Source organism: Oryctolagus cuniculus, chromosome 17 (genome assembly GCF_964237555.1).
Source record: "Oryctolagus cuniculus chromosome 17, mOryCun1.1, whole genome shotgun sequence".
NCBI lineage: Eukaryota > Metazoa > Chordata > Mammalia > Lagomorpha > Leporidae > Oryctolagus > Oryctolagus cuniculus.
The window spans coordinates 4,689,539-4,704,522 of record NC_091448.1 but is presented as its reverse complement, the minus strand read 5'-3'; the positions used below and the strand labels follow the sequence as shown (position 1 = coordinate 4,704,522).

Sequence of the window (14,984 nt, the reverse complement as noted above, 5' to 3'; positions counted from 1 at the left end):
GCCCCGCCCCGCCCCTTCTTCGCCGCGGCCTCTCGGCGCGTGACTGGCTGAGGCGTGGGCGCCGCTCCCACAGCGCCCGCCGCAGGCCGCGGGGCAGACCAGTCCCCGCTGCCGGTCAGGGGAGACCCCACCCCCACCCCGAGCGACCCCCTCGAGGGGGACACCAGCCCAGAAAGTCGAGAAATTGTCGAGCTGGGGGAGGGAGTGAAGCGCTTCCGGTATCCCGCCCCTCCCCGTCAGGTGATCACGCGAGACGGAAAGAGAACCTGAAGCCCCGGCGACGCCCGGAACAGGTTGGCCGGGAGACTTGGAAGGGGCGGGACAACGAGGCACAGGCGGGACTGCGCTTGCGCCCTGGGTCTTGCCCGCCTGCCACTTCCGGGTCCGAGCGCGGAGTCCTACCCGGAAGTGATGGGAGGGCGGCTTTGGGGCTAAGATGAGGGCGGGAGTAGAGGGGAGTGTGTCCTAGAAGAATCCCGGATTGGGGGGGAAGGCCGGAGCCACAGTTGCGCCGCGGAGTAACTCCGGTTACCTTTTGCTAGAATAGGCTGTCCTTGCCACGCAGGGGCGGGGACCTGGGCGCGGGTGGCCGGCGCGGCCCGGCTAATTTGGAGCTCCTGGCTTTGGGGTGAGGCCGAGGGCGGTGCTGCCCGTAGGCCGGTCTTGGAACCCGCGCTGGTTTGGTTTCGCTGTTACTGTCGCGGTCACGAAAGTGATCCAGGCCCGCGTTTTAGAATCTTGGTATGGGAGCATTTCCAAGGGCAGGAAGGGGGCGTCCCCACGCACCACCAGAGTTTTTAGTTGTAATTCTGAAAAATACTGCCAGTTGATGACTTACAGGCTGTTGCTCATGAGTTCGTTTCGGTTACCTTGTGATTTCATGCCACGATAATGAAAGTCGCGCACTACCTCCTCTGTCGTCTGCATAATTTACCCTTGTCATGTTGAACAACGGACTTAACCCCTTGGCTTTATTTTACTTATTTTAGTAACAGAACTGTACTGGGAATAGTGTAAACTGAGTGGGACATCCCCCTCGGACATAAAACTCAAGGATCCTTTAAAAAAAATACTGTTTTAATGCAGTCATCTTAAAAAAAATACCAAGAAGATCGAGCGAATAAAATAGAACTTTAAAGATTCGTTGTCTCAGGCTCCACTGTACCAGGGCAAGCACTGTTGCTGAGGCTGTTTGAATACCCCCAGACTGCAAACATTTAGGGGAGGGAGGAAGAGAATATTGTATTCTTAGAATTGTATCTGTAAATCACATTGGATCTGTTAAAAACTAATTAGGAATTTGAAAAATTAAAATAAAAATGGCTACGGAAGCCAGGGAAGAAATCCTAAAACACACATACACATACGTAAAAATAACCCACATAGGCCGGCGCCGCGGCTCACTAGGCTAATCCTCCGCCTAGCGGCGTCGGCACACCGGGTTCTAGTCCCGGTCGGGGCGCCGGATTCTGTCCCGGTTGCCCCTCTTCCAGGCCAGCTCTCTGCTGTGGCCCGGGAGTGCAGTGGAGGATGGCCCAGGTGCTTGGGCCCTGCACCCCATGGGAGACCAGGAAAAGCACCTGGCTCCTGCCATCGGATCAGCGCGGTGCGCCGGCCGCAGTGCGCCGGCCGCGGTGGCCATTGGAGGGTGAACCAACGGCAAAGGAAGACCTTTCTCTCTGTCTCTCTCTCACTGTCCACTCTGCCTGTCAAAAAAAAAAAAAAAAAAAAAAAAAAAAAAAAAAAAACCCACATTATTTAGCCTGCTCCTTGTGGGTTGTGTTCATCTCAGAAATCCGCACTCGCGCTGTGGTGTGGAAGGTTAGGCCTCCTTTTGCAACGCCATGACCCACATGGGCTCTGCTTCCAACCCAGCTCCCTGCTGGTGCACCTGGGAAAGCAGTGGAAGATGCCCAAGTGTTGCAGCCCCTGCACCCGTGTGAGACCCAGAGGAGGCTCCTGGCTTCTGACTGGCCCAATTCTGGCGTTTGCTACCATTTGGGGAATGAAACGGCAGATTGAAGATCTCTCTGTTTCTGCCTTTCAAATCAATCAATCTAAAAGAAAAAAACTGGCGCTCCAAATGCAGCCAGCATAAGCTGTTGATAAGATAACGCTACCTGGCAATGCTTTATCATAGGTGAGCCGAAGGGCAGAAATTGGAGGTTTGGTTCAAGGCAGATCTCCCAGTTTGAGGTTTAGATTAGGATTGGATAAGATTCCCAGTGCCAGCTGGTGGAAACACCAAGGCAAGAGAATTCAGAGAAAACTTCGTGGGTGAAACGCCTGTTCGTGTTCCAGCTGTTTGCCTGAGCTGGACGGTGGGGCAGAGTCGGACATCGCTGTGTGTGGAGGTGGTGAGGGGTGCCTTTGGCTGTCAGCCTCCAGGCTGAGTGTGGGAGTAGATGCTGGTGGGTTTTGTTAGAGTCGACCGCCCGAAAAACGTCACCAAGAGACACGTCTCTTATGCAGACAGCACGGGGAAGCTTTATTGATTATCCAGCATGCTGGGGCTGTCTGATCATCATGAGCAGAGCAGCCCCGAATAACCAAAGGTCAGGGTTTATAAAGGCAAAAACCGCAAAACCGGGAAGGGGGGAGAGAATACACGGTTGTTAAGCGGTTGCTAAAGTCTTAAAATCAGCAATTATGATCTTAAGACATAGACAAATCACATCTTCATTATTAGCCCAGGTAACCCAGGTGCAACCTTTCTACTTTTAAGCTTGAGCAATCATGCTAGGGGGTTTTGTGCTCTGCCAAGGGTGATGTAGTGCACTGCTATTGTCCGACTATTTGAGATCATAGTTTCAGACCAGAGTCTCACGGTGGGGGGGTTGCTTTCCCAGAATGCAGTCTCAAGTGCTCCAAAATGGAGTCCCTACTGTCAAGGTGCTACTTCACTCTGTTTTATTTTTACAGCTGCACCAGGAAGGTTTAAACCTGTAAGCTTAAGCTTAACTTTTTACACCCGCACATATACAATTTTAACTCTTCATTCCCCACTCCTTGTTGTGAGGATCTCTAATCTTAGAGATTATTTTTTTTTAATGTGACATATTGTTGTTTTATGACCATGAGTTTAACATTTTTAACTTGTTTCCGCATGAAGGTGATGAGTCTATTTAACACACAAGGTCCTATGGTTACAATTAGGAACAATTAAGGGTCCTGCTAGGGCTGACAGTAGGGTAGTAAGCCATGGGGACCGGCCGAACCATGACTCAAACCATTTCTGTTGAGTTTCCCTCTCCCGTTGCCGTTTTTCCAGTTGTTTTTTTGAGTTTGGCCATGAAGTTTCTAACCACCTGGGTTCAGTCAGCATAAAAACAACATTTTTCCTTTAGGGCCGCGCATAACACCCCCCCCCCCATGAAAATAAGATCCAACCCCCGCCTGTTCTGTAATACTGAAATGCAGATACTGGGCTGCACCTGGGAGATTGTGGAAGATTTGTCAGGCAGAAGGGGCGGGGATCTCCACCTGGCAGGTTATCAGGTAGAAGGGGGCAGGGCAGGATGTAAAGGCCGGGCTGCCCGAGAAACATTGTCAGGACGACTGAGATGCAGATGCATATGCTGGGCACATTAGGCCTTTATGTCACACACACATAAGCTCATAACTGACTTTCTGCCTAATATTTTTCCCTCAAGAGGTAATACCCAAAATTCTTCTTTGGGATTATGGATGGAGTTCCGTTTTCTGTAACTTCTTCAAAGCTGGCATGTGGGCGTCGAGGGGGATTTGGGTATTTCCTCTTGCTACCTGTCTTATGGTGTGCAACAGTGGCCTTGGAAAGACTGTGTTGCTCGGTCCAGAGTGCTGCTCAAGTCATCCAGGGGAATGGGCTGGAAGTCTTGCCTGATGACCATTTGGAGTTCAACAGCTTTTAGTCTGTTAGAGACAAAATGAACAAGGGCATTAAAAACACACGGTGCAAAGAGAAGCATCAAGATTGCAGAAGTTAGTGGGCCAAGGAGAGGACATAGCCAGGATTTCCGGGACCAGATGTCAGGCCAGAAATCCCAGCCCTGCTTGGCCTGGTCCTGGAGCTGTTTGGCTTTTTCCAGGAAAAGTACAAATTTGGGTTTGTGTCTGTCTAGTCTGATTGACCCAGAGACAATATATATATATATTTTTTGGATATCTAGTAGCCAGTTTTGCTAGGAAGTTAAGCCAATGTACAAGACTAGAGTCTCAGGCTGGGAAAGAAGACAGATTAATGAATTATTTACATTTAATTATTTATATTATGGATTATTGTGCACCCCCCTCAAGAGATAGGCCCTTTAAGTCCTCAGTGAGGACTTGTCCAAATAGGTGTAGGGCTATCTGAGTTAACTGTTACTGAAAGCCCTGTTTTTAGGAACTGGCAGGGAGGGCTTTCTAAGCTTAATGTTATTGGATAGACTTTTAAGGCATGGCTGGGTGTGTGAGGCCCAGACCTATCCATGGGATGCTGGAAGAGAATTGAAAGAGATGCAAATCTCCTTTAAGGGAGGCACCCTGTTGACTTGCATTACACGGCTGGACTAGGAGGAGAGCTGAATAGGAGGCTGATAGAAATAGGCAACTTGCGTTTCACTGACCCTAGGCCATCCCCTCAATAGCAGTGGCTGGAGCTGGAAGCTGGGCAGAGGCTGGGCAGAGCCAAAGGCTTTTTAGCTCGGGGCCACAGGGTCTGCGGTTCTGAACCAGGAGTCCTTCGACACCCAGGGCAGTTCCGTGTCCAGTGACCGTGCTCTTGGCAGGGCTGACAGAAGGCATTTGCTGTCATGACAGCTGCTTGCCCAATGCCCTGGCTCCTTATATCAGCAACAGGTGCCGTTTGGGGTGCACTGGCCTTGCTGGGTCTCCTTGATGGCAATCACCGTGTAAAGCAGCCATTGATTGGTCTGTTGCCTATCCTCTGCTGCTTGCTTGCTCCTTGTTTTCCTGGTCTCTAATAAAGCAGACCAAGGAGGCAGCCTCTATGATGTCAGTCAAGGGGGTGCTCAACCCAATCCTGATTTTTGGAGATTTTTTAATATTAGGGTGAGCTAGAAAAACTATGGTCATGGGCAAATTCTGACACTTAGTATTTTCCTGCGAGTTAAGACCATGCCCATGAGGAGAACTATGACCCTTTAGGTAAGATCAACTGTGGTGACCTGCTTGCATACTTTGAGGTCGTCAGTGTAACTTTTTACACCGAAAAATTGATCTAGTTGTCATATTATTTTATACTTTAACCTTTTTTGTTGTTGTTGTTGTTGTTTGGGGCCCTATACTGTGGCCAGGCATTATTACAGAAAAGGTCAGTCATCCCTTACATAAGGTCTGGGGATCAAACCGTACGTCACAGTGGAGAGTCCTGCAGAACAGTAGTAACTTCCCTTCTGGAAGAGAAAAGAGGAGAAGTGAGGCAGCGAGTTGGGTCTCTAGCCTGACTTTTTGGGCTTTTAAATTAAACTGGCAGTTTAACCAGTGTTTACTGTGTAGCCTGACTTAGAGGAGAAATTGTGGCAGAGGTCTCTGCCATTCTTTGGCTTCCGGGTATTTACCGTGTAGCCTGTGGACACTAGAGCTTTCTTGGGTTTCTGGAACCCAGTTTTCTAGCATCTGCCGCATAACCATAACTTAACAGAGACAGTAGAGTACACAATGGATTAACATGAATTTTATGTCTCTTGTCGAATAAACCAGAAATAAATTTAAAAAAAAACCTTGTATATAAGAGTTTACATAATTTAGAATTATTTAACAGAGTCAAAAAGAGCTTACAGGACCTAACTCTAGAAATGGCAGAGTAACCGATTAAGCAGACACTGTTAAAATAGACGTTACAGTTTTTGCAAAAACAGATTTTAAGATTTCTGATTTAGACCATTTTTAGATATTTACTAATATTAGTACACATTTTTTTTAAACCCATTGTTATAACAGAAGATCAGACTTCAACTTTAGGTCAGTGTAATTTTGGCATTAGCACTTAACTCTGTAAATAATATTTTAAAATTGTAAACATTTTAAAACTTTTTATGACTTGTTTACACCTTTTGAAACTTTATACCCGTAGTTACTTTTACATAGCCTTGAATTGTCATGTATGGACAACCTATGAGAATACATGTTAATAAACTTAAACAGGTTTTTTTTAATTGAATTTGAGATGTTAAAAGTATATATTTTTCCAAGTTTTACTTAGCACTGATTCCTAGATGACTTAAGACACTGAGTTGTTAATGAATACCACACCATTATCTGAAATAAAAGTTAAAATTACATTTTTATGTTTTTAAGTAACATGAGGATAACACCTCCTGGACAGCAAACACTAGTGCATGTTTACAACTTTGAAAAGATCTTTATTATTAAGAGAAATAAGTTTAAAGCATATTAAAGACATGTAAAACTGAGCAAGCAAGCCACTGAGCAAACCTAAGGGCATTTGCATTACCTCAATTTTCTGAACCAATCTGCATTGGCTTACTTTAGTTAACAACATAAAGGCTTGTATACACAGAATTTTACTCTTATTTTTATAAGACCAGCTGGAAAGCAAAAACATAAATACAGCATAGGTCTGACACCATTTATAACATTTTAATATATTTTATATAATCTGAATTGACTCAAGCAGCTGTTACTTTAACAAATTTAGAGTCTCATCCTTTGAGAGTTCCAGGGATCCAACTGGAAGCCCCAAGTTGGAAGACTCGGTTTAGAATTTAAGCTGTCAGAGAGTCAAACCATTTAGCCAAAATTAGTACATTTTTGATCAGTTGGGTAATCACTCAGACATTAAAAACAGATAAACAATGTAAACAAACTTCGCATTGTTGTTTTCCCAATCAAGACTCTAATGGCAATAGAAAAACTCAAAACCTTCAAGACAGGTGAACGCTCTCAGATGAGTCAGGGGCAGCAGCACAGAAAAGAGCTGATTATCAGCATATGAACCCATTGTTTAGGTTTTCATTAGCTGCAAAGAGAAAAACCCATCAGGTTGGAAAGGGTTAATGGCTTAAGGTTCTGGCTCCCTTAGGTAAGGTCAGCAGTGGTATTGAATTGGAAATTCCTCCAGGAGAGGAAAAAGAAGCAGCGCTGGGGTGGGGGCTCTGCCTAGAGATATTTGGCTATGCCTGCCTGGGTGCACCAGGCCACATTGGACTAGAATAGAGTGCAGAGAAAGGCTGTGGTCCCCCATTTACAGGAAAGACTGCGCACACCAGGGCTTGGCAGGACTAACCGTGGGGTTGGGTAGGTGCGCCGTTTCACCAAGAGTGTTGGGAACCTTTTATAATTTAACCAAAGCCAGATCAATTAGGACTACTGCAGACACTCAGTCAATTACAACAGATAGTTAACTTTAGCTCTTTTCCAGATTTAGTCCTCAGGTAATCAAAGCTTAGCAACAGTAATAGTTCACAAAAAACTTTAAGACGCACCAGAGCTACCATAAGCTGCAAAGACGGAAAACTTTTTACCAGGTTGGAAAGGGTTGATAGGTAACAGGTAACAGCTTTTCCCTAGGTGCAGAGACTTGTGGAATTTCCCTCTCCCTTTCTCCTGCCCAGTGGTATAGGAATGGAGATGAGGAGAGCAAAAGAGTGGGGGAAGGAGCCCCCGGGAGGAGGAGGAAGGCAGAAAGCAATGACCTCCTCCTGTCTGGGGGCTGAGTGGGGTTTGAAATCTCCTATCACTCAAGGTTACCCACTACCTAGTTGTCTGAGTTTACCTGAAGGGCCAATATTAGCCTCGACCGAAGCTAAGCCCTGCTCGCGTAGCAGTAGGCAGGGTGACCAGGCATCCCTCCGAGAGAGAGACCTGATCCTCGGGTCGCAGCCCTTCCTAATTTCCCTCCCGTTCCTTACAATCCCTCTGGAGTTTCGGCCGTAGCTAAGCCGTGGCCAGGGGGACTCCGCGTTCTCGGAGAGCTGTGGGGTGCCGGACACTCAACGGTCACTTCCACAGATCCGATCCCGCTTGAGGGAAGGAATACTGACCTCCGATGTCTTCTCAAAATCCCGGTCCGGGTGCCCAGGACGGCCAGGCAGGAGAATGGCCTCTTTCACTCAGCGAATGAGTGGTAAATGGAATGAGCCCTCCGGGGGGCCAATCCACTCCTAGAGCAGGCCATTCAGAGGCACAGAAAGACTGCTGCTTTACCCTCTTAATCAGGAGAGAGAGATTAGATCCCCTAGCCCGCACATCAGGCCAGTGAGCCGAAGTAAGAGATAGCGGTGTGGACACAGTTTGACCCATGTTACAGACAGAAAAGCAATTCCCAAAAAACTGAAACCTAAAATGTAACCGCTGTTGGCACAAAACTCCCACCTAGGGGAATTTCTGATGGGAGTTTGGCTGAGCGTCCTCAGTCTCCCGGTCCTCTCGGGGCGTCCCCCAAGGTGGTAGCCTGGGGCTTCCAGGCACGTCTGCCAGCCACAGTGCATACCGTGCCAACCCAAAAACTGAAACCGAAACAGGCCTGTAACCCGAAAAACCGAAACCTGAAGCGCACATATACTGAGTCCCTACCTTAGGCGCCTTTATACTTACCCCAAGAGACTTCTGTTGGAGGCGTCCACGGGCAGCCCCAATCTCGCTGGGGCCTCCAAATGTTAGAGTCGACCGCCCGAAAAACGTCACCAAGAGACATGTCTCTTATGCAGACAGCACGGGGAAGTTTTATTGATTATCCAGCATGCTGGGGCTGTCTGATCATCATGAATAACCAAAGGTCAGGGTTTATAAAGGCAAAAACCGCAAAACCGGGAAGGGGAAGAGAATACACGGTTGTTAAGCGGTTGCTAAAGTCTTACAATCAGCAATTATGATCTTAAGACATAGACAAATCACATCTTCATTATTAGCCCAGGTAACCCAGGTGCAACCTTTCTACTTTTAAGCTTGAGCAATCATGCTAGGGGGTTTTGTGCTCTGCCAAGGGTGATGTAGTGCACTGCTATTGTCCGACTATTTGAGATCATAGTTTCAGACCAGAGTCTCACGGTGGCGGGGTTGCTTTCCCAGAATGCAGTCTCAAGTGCTCCAAAATGGAGTCCCTACTGTCAAGGTGCTACTTCACTCTGTTTTATTTTTACAGCTGCACCAGGAAGGTTTAAACCTGTAGGCTTAAGCTTAACTTTTTACACCCGCACATATACAATTTTAACTCTTCAGTTTCTCTCCTTCATGACCTTTCATCCATCCGATAAATATTTAATAGTACTCCAGACACCGTGTTAGACACAGGGACATAGTGAAGATTTAGAGTCCCTGGCCTCACATAGCCGACAGTCCAGAGGGAGACATGGACAAGGTTCGAGTCTAAGGAGAAGCAAGTGTGCATGGGGCCAGTGCCTTGGCGCACTTGGCTAATCCTCCGCCTGCAGTGCCGGCATCCCATATGGGTGCCGTTTCTAGTCCCAGTTGCCCCTCTTCCTGTCCTGCTCTCTGCTGTGGCCTGGGAAGGCAGTGGAGGATGGCCCAGTGCTTGGGCCCTGCACCCTCATGGGAGACTGGGAAGAAAGACCTGGCTCCTGGCTTCGGATTGACGTAGCTCTGGCCGTTGCAGCCATTTGGGGGTGAACCAACGGGAGGAAAATGATTCCTGGGTCTGAGCCGATGGGAGGTGGATGCTCTCACACGCAGTGAGGGTGGGATTGGAGGTTGTATTTAAAATTAAGCACAGGGCTTGGTTCTGGTTCAACATTTCCACCTGTGCCTGCTTCTTCTCCCTCCCAAGGACCCACCTAAATGGACAAAGAACAGGACAGGCAGAGATCTCAGCAAATCCTTGGAAGCTGGGAAACAGGTGGCGCCTATAGGGTTGGCAGAGCACAGGAAGTCACTCCCGCCAGTGCTGGGCAGTAAGATCAGAGATTCCCATGTTGCCGTGGGAAAGGCAGGTGCTTGGGTTTGCAGGGCGAAGGGCTGAGCAGATGAGGGAGTTTGATTTTGGTGCCTTTTTTTATGATCTCATGTTTCTTCCAGGTCAGCCCCTTCAGCTACATTCAATATATATAATATGATATGATATGATATGATATGATATGATATGATATGATACAACACAACACAACACAGCACAACATATATATATTGTATTTGGACGGCAGAAAAAGAGAGACAGAGATCTTCCATCCTCTGGTTCACTCCCCAGATGCCTGAACCAGGCCAAAGCCAGGCGCCCAGGGTTCAGTCTGTCTCCCCGCTGGGTGGCAGAGACCCGGGTACTTGGGCCATCACCTGCCGCCTCCCAGGGTGCACATTCACAGAACGCTGGGTCACAAGCAGCTCTGGGACCCAGACCCAGACGCTTACACGTGGGCTGCCAGCATCCTGACACCCGGCCCTGCTGTGTGCCTGATAGCTTTTGTTCTGCCCATTTGTTTCTTCCTCTCTTTTTGGAAATAGTTTGTCAGGGTTTTGAACCCTCAAATGAATAGTTTTCTTACCTTTTCTCTAATTTTTTTCTATCTCTTTGGACTTTCCCATCTCTGTGTTGGGAGATCTTCTTGACATCTTCCCATTCTTAATTAATTTGTTTAACTCTTATTTTAAATGTCCAAAAGCATTTTTTTTAAAGATTGTCTATTTATTTGAAAGGCAGAGTTACAGAGAAACAGGGAGAGAGAGAGGTCTTCTATCCACTGGTTTACTCCCCAGATGGCCACAATAGCTGGAGCTTCTTCTGCGTCTCCCATACAGGTGCAAGGGCCCAAGGACTTGGGCCAACTTCTACTGCTTTCCCAGGCCGTAACAGAACTGGATCAGAAGTGGAGCAGCCGGGACTAGAACCTGTGCCCATATGGGATGCTGGCACTGCAGGCAGCCACTTTACCTGCTATGCCACGGCGCCGGCCTCAAACATTTTTCATTCTAGTAATAAATACCCTATTCCTGGAATACTTACTGTATTTTATGAAGCAAAATGTTGCTGACCCTAAAATAAAAAACACAAGTAAGTAAGATCTTTAAATGGTTGTGACTTTATCCTCCAACACTCTGTATTATGACTGTGCTGTACTTAGGTTTAAGAATATGCTTGGATGAAAACTTGGAATTGGTGAGTTTTGGCTGTTTTTTGTTTAATAATTTCAGACATACACAAGAATTGAAAGAATATGGGCCCGCATTGTGGCAAAGTGGGTAAGTTGCTGCCTGTGACTCCCACATCCCGGATGAGCCACCAGTTTGATTTCTGGCTGCTCTTCTTCCAATCCAGCTCCCTGCTGTGGCCTGGGAAAACAGCAGAAGATGGCCCACGTGCTTGGGCCCCTGCACCCGCATGGGAGAGCTGGATAGAGCTCCTGGCTCCTGCCTTCAGCCTGGCCCAGCTCTGGCCGTTCTGGCCAACGGATGGAAGATATGTTTCACTGTTTGTCTCTGCTCTCTATCTCTCTGTCTCTCTCATTCTGCCTTTCAAATGAATAAATGTCTTTTTATTTTATATTTTACAAGATTTATTTATTTATTTGAAAGAGTTACATAGAAAAAGAAGGAGAGGCAGAGAGAGAGAGAGAGAGAGAGAGAGAGAGAGGTCCTCCATTCACTGGTTCACTCCCCAATTGGCTGCAACAGCTGGAGCTGTGCTGATCTGAAGCCAGGAGCCAGGAGCTTCTTCCTGATCTCCCACATGGGTGCAGGGGCCCAAGGACTTGGGCCATCTTCTACTGCTTTCCCAGGCCACAGCAGGGAGCTGGATCGGAAGTGGAGCAGCTAGGTCTTGAACTGGCGCCCATTTGGATGCTGGCACTACAGGTGGCAGCTTAACCTGTTTCGTCACAGCACCGGCCCCAATAAATGTCTTAAAAAAACAACAACAACAACAACAACAACAACAACAAAAACAAACTATTAATTTCAAACATACATACACAAGAATTGTGGGGGTGGGGGCCTGCACGCCGACACCCTGTATGGGCACCAGTTCATGTCCCAGCTGCTCCACTTCCAATCCAGCTTCCTGCTAGTGTACCTGGGAAGGCAGTGGAGAATGGCCCAAGTGCTTGGGCCTCTGCACCCACATGGGAGACCCAGATGGTGTTCTGGGCTCCTGACTTTGGCCTGGCCTAGCTCTAGCTGAACAGCCATTTGGGGAGTGAACCATTGGATGGAATAGCTCTCTCTCTCTCTCTCTGCCTTTCAAATAAATAAATAAATCTTAAAACAAACAAAAAGGAATTACAAGAATAGAAGGCCGAATTGGTTGGCCCTGCGGCTCAATAGGCTAATCCTCCACCTGCGGCGCCGGCATTCCGGGTTCTAGTCCTGGTCAGGGCGCTGGATTCTGTCCCGGTCGCTCCTCTTCCAGTCCAGCTCTCTGCTGTGGCCAGGGAGTGCAGTGGAGGATGGCCCAAGTGCTTGGGCCCTGCACCCCATGGGAGACCAGGAGAAGCACCTGGCTCCTGGCTTTGGATCAGCAAGGTGCGCCGGCCGCAGTGGCCATTGAGAGGTGAACCAACGGAAAAGGAAGACCTTTTTCTCTCTTTCTCTCTCTCTCTCTCTCACTGTCCACTCTGCCTGTCAAAAAGAAGGGAAAAAAAAAAAAAAAGAAGAAGAAGGCCGAATGGAGAGACCTTTCGCCCGCATGCAGTAGTTTGGCCACAGTTGCTTTATCTTCCCCGCCAGCCACCTCTGCTTGCTCCCCCAGACCGTTGGAGAAGGCCTTGCAGACGTCCTGCCCTTTGTTCTAAATGCTTCGGTGTGTTCTCCAAAGAGCAAACTCGTTTCCCAGGACGATTACCAACTGAGGAAAGTTAACGGTTATCTAATACTATTACCTCGTGTGCAGTCTTTTTTCCCCGGTTTTACAATTATTTACCAGTTTCCTTTATCAGCATATTTTCTCCCAGTCCAGGACCCAGGGCAGGATCAGGTGTCCCCTGTGGTTCTGTTAGTGTCCCAGGGCTGTCCCCGGAAAGTGCCACCATCTGGGGCGGCGAGAACTCTGAGACGCCCACAGCACAGGTTCCTCCTGTTCCAGGCTTCGTGGGCGCCTTGTGGGCAGTCCTGGGCATGCCTTGGCTTGTGCCCGCGTCCTGCTGTCTGCCTTCGTCGTCACGCCCTGTGCGCCTGTCTGTTTCAGGGCCCAGATGTCCCCTTCTGCAGGACACTGGTTGTGCTGGATTAGAGCCCACCCAGGGGACTCCTGCTCACTTGGTGGCCTCCACAAAGTCTCTGTCTCCAGTCGGTCACCTTCCCAGTGCTAAGAGTCGGGGTGCAGTGCAGCCCTGTGTCTGTCAGCGTCTTCCAACTGGGGCAGTGTCTTTGTCTTCTGTGACGTTGACCCAAAGTACACGAGCCAGTTGGCTTCTAAAGGCCCTCAATTCACGTTTGTCTGACGTTGCCTCACAATCGGAGGACGCACTTTTGGCGGGAATACCTTGGGAGTGATGCGTGCTTCCCGGGACGTGGTATCCGGGTGGCTGCGAGGTTTGCTGGTTTTCCAGTTTCACATTTCCTGGGACCCTCTGTGAAGTGGGTCTTTTATTTTTTTTTAATATTTTATTTATTTATTTGAGAGGTAGAGTTACAGAGAGAGGGAGAGACAGAAAGAAAGGTTTTCCATCTGCTGGTTCACTCCCCAAATGGCCACAACAGCCAGAGCTGGGCCTCTCTGGAGCCAGGAGCCTGAAGCTGCTTCTTGGTCTCTCACCGTGGGTGCAGGGGCCCAAGCACTTGGGCCATCTTTTACTGCTAACCCAGGCCATAGAAGAGAGCTGCATCGGAAGTTGAGCAGCTGGGACGCGAACTGGTGCCCACATGGGATGGCGGCCCTGCAGGCGGAGGATTTACCTGCTGTGCCACAGCGCTGGCCACAATGATTTGTTCTTAAATCCATGTTTACTCTGTTGGTTGCAAAACTTTTAAAAGCACAGTAAAAATAATCCTTTTATTTGATTATTGTAAAATTAATTTAGTTGAGATTACATGTAAAATTTTCAATAATCCTCGTGTGATAGAATCTATTGAGGTCATAGTTCAAAATGTGGTATAGCTTGAATTTTAGTGTTATAAATGTGCAAGATAAGTTAACAAAGGTAATTTTTAAAAAACAATGAAGTTAAATTTCACAAAGTGTATACTCCCTAGAGACTTAATCCTGCTTTGTGTTAATTTTAAAAATAAACATAAATATAGTAACATGTGCACTAAAGCTTAGCATATAATAGATCTGGTACTTGAGAGGGACAGCGGTACTTTTTTTTTTTTTTTTTTTTTTTTTTTTGACAGGCACAGTGGTTAGTGAGACAGACAGAGAAAAAGGTCTTCCTTTTCCGTTGGTTCACCCTCCAATGGCCGCCGCGGCCGGCGCACCGCGCTGATCCGATGGCAGGAGCCAGGAGCCAGGTGCTTCCTCCTGGTCTCCCATGCGGGTGCAGGACCCAAGCCCTTGGGCCATCCTCCACTGCACTCCCCGGCCACAGCAGAGAGCTGGCCTGGAAGAGGAGCAACCGGGACAGAATCCGGTGCCCCAACCGGGACTAGAACCCGGGGAGCTGGTGCCGCAGGCGGAGGATTAGCCTAGTGAGCCGCAGCACTGGCCTGGGACAACATTACTTTTACAAAGATTCTAAAGTAGTGGACACTTAGCTCAGTGGTTAAGACAGCTGCATCTCGGAGTGCCTGGGTTCGATACCCTGCTCTGGCTCCTGACTCCAGCGTCCTGCTAACACAGACCCTGGGAGACAGGGGGACAGCTCAAGTGATTGGGTTCTTACATCCATGTAGGAGACACAGATTGAGTTCCCGCCCCGCAGCGTTGATCCCACCTTTGGTCTTGGTCCCTTTTCAGCCTGGCATGGTCACTGTGGCATTTGGAGAGTAAACCAGCAGATGGGAGCTGTCCATCTCTGTCTGTCTTGTATCAAATACATATGAAATAAATATTTAAAAGATTCTGAAGTTTAAGCTTTTAAAAATACATATAGATTTTAAAGATTTATTTAAGCAGAATCACAGAGAGAAAGAGACTGAGACAGAAAGAGGTCTTC

The 14,984-nt window shown here is 48.0% G+C and overlaps 1 protein-coding gene and 1 long non-coding RNA gene across 3 annotated transcripts in view; one reads left to right on the top strand and one right to left on the bottom strand.

Annotated features, from left to right (window-relative positions):
* Positions 1 to 4: 4 nt before the first annotated feature.
* The window catches only part of TEN1 (TEN1 subunit of CST complex), a 28,584-nt gene continuing 13,604 nt past the window's right edge, over positions 5 to 14,984 (top strand). The window contains exon 1 of the mRNA XM_051838350.2: positions 5 to 293. The gene's annotated coding sequence lies outside the window, so the exon portion shown is untranslated. The remainder of the gene's footprint in view (positions 294 to 14,984) is intronic.
* On the bottom strand, positions 2,463 to 9,209 carry LOC103345776 (uncharacterized). Of its 2 annotated transcripts, none has more exons than XR_007917454.2 (2): positions 8,542 to 9,209; positions 2,463 to 5,378 (listed from the first exon to the last, which is right to left on the bottom strand). It is a non-coding gene; the product is annotated as an uncharacterized lncRNA (long non-coding RNA). The 2 variants fall into 2 exon arrangements; XR_007917455.2 differs by lacking the exon at positions 8,542 to 9,209 and adding an exon at positions 6,868 to 8,532.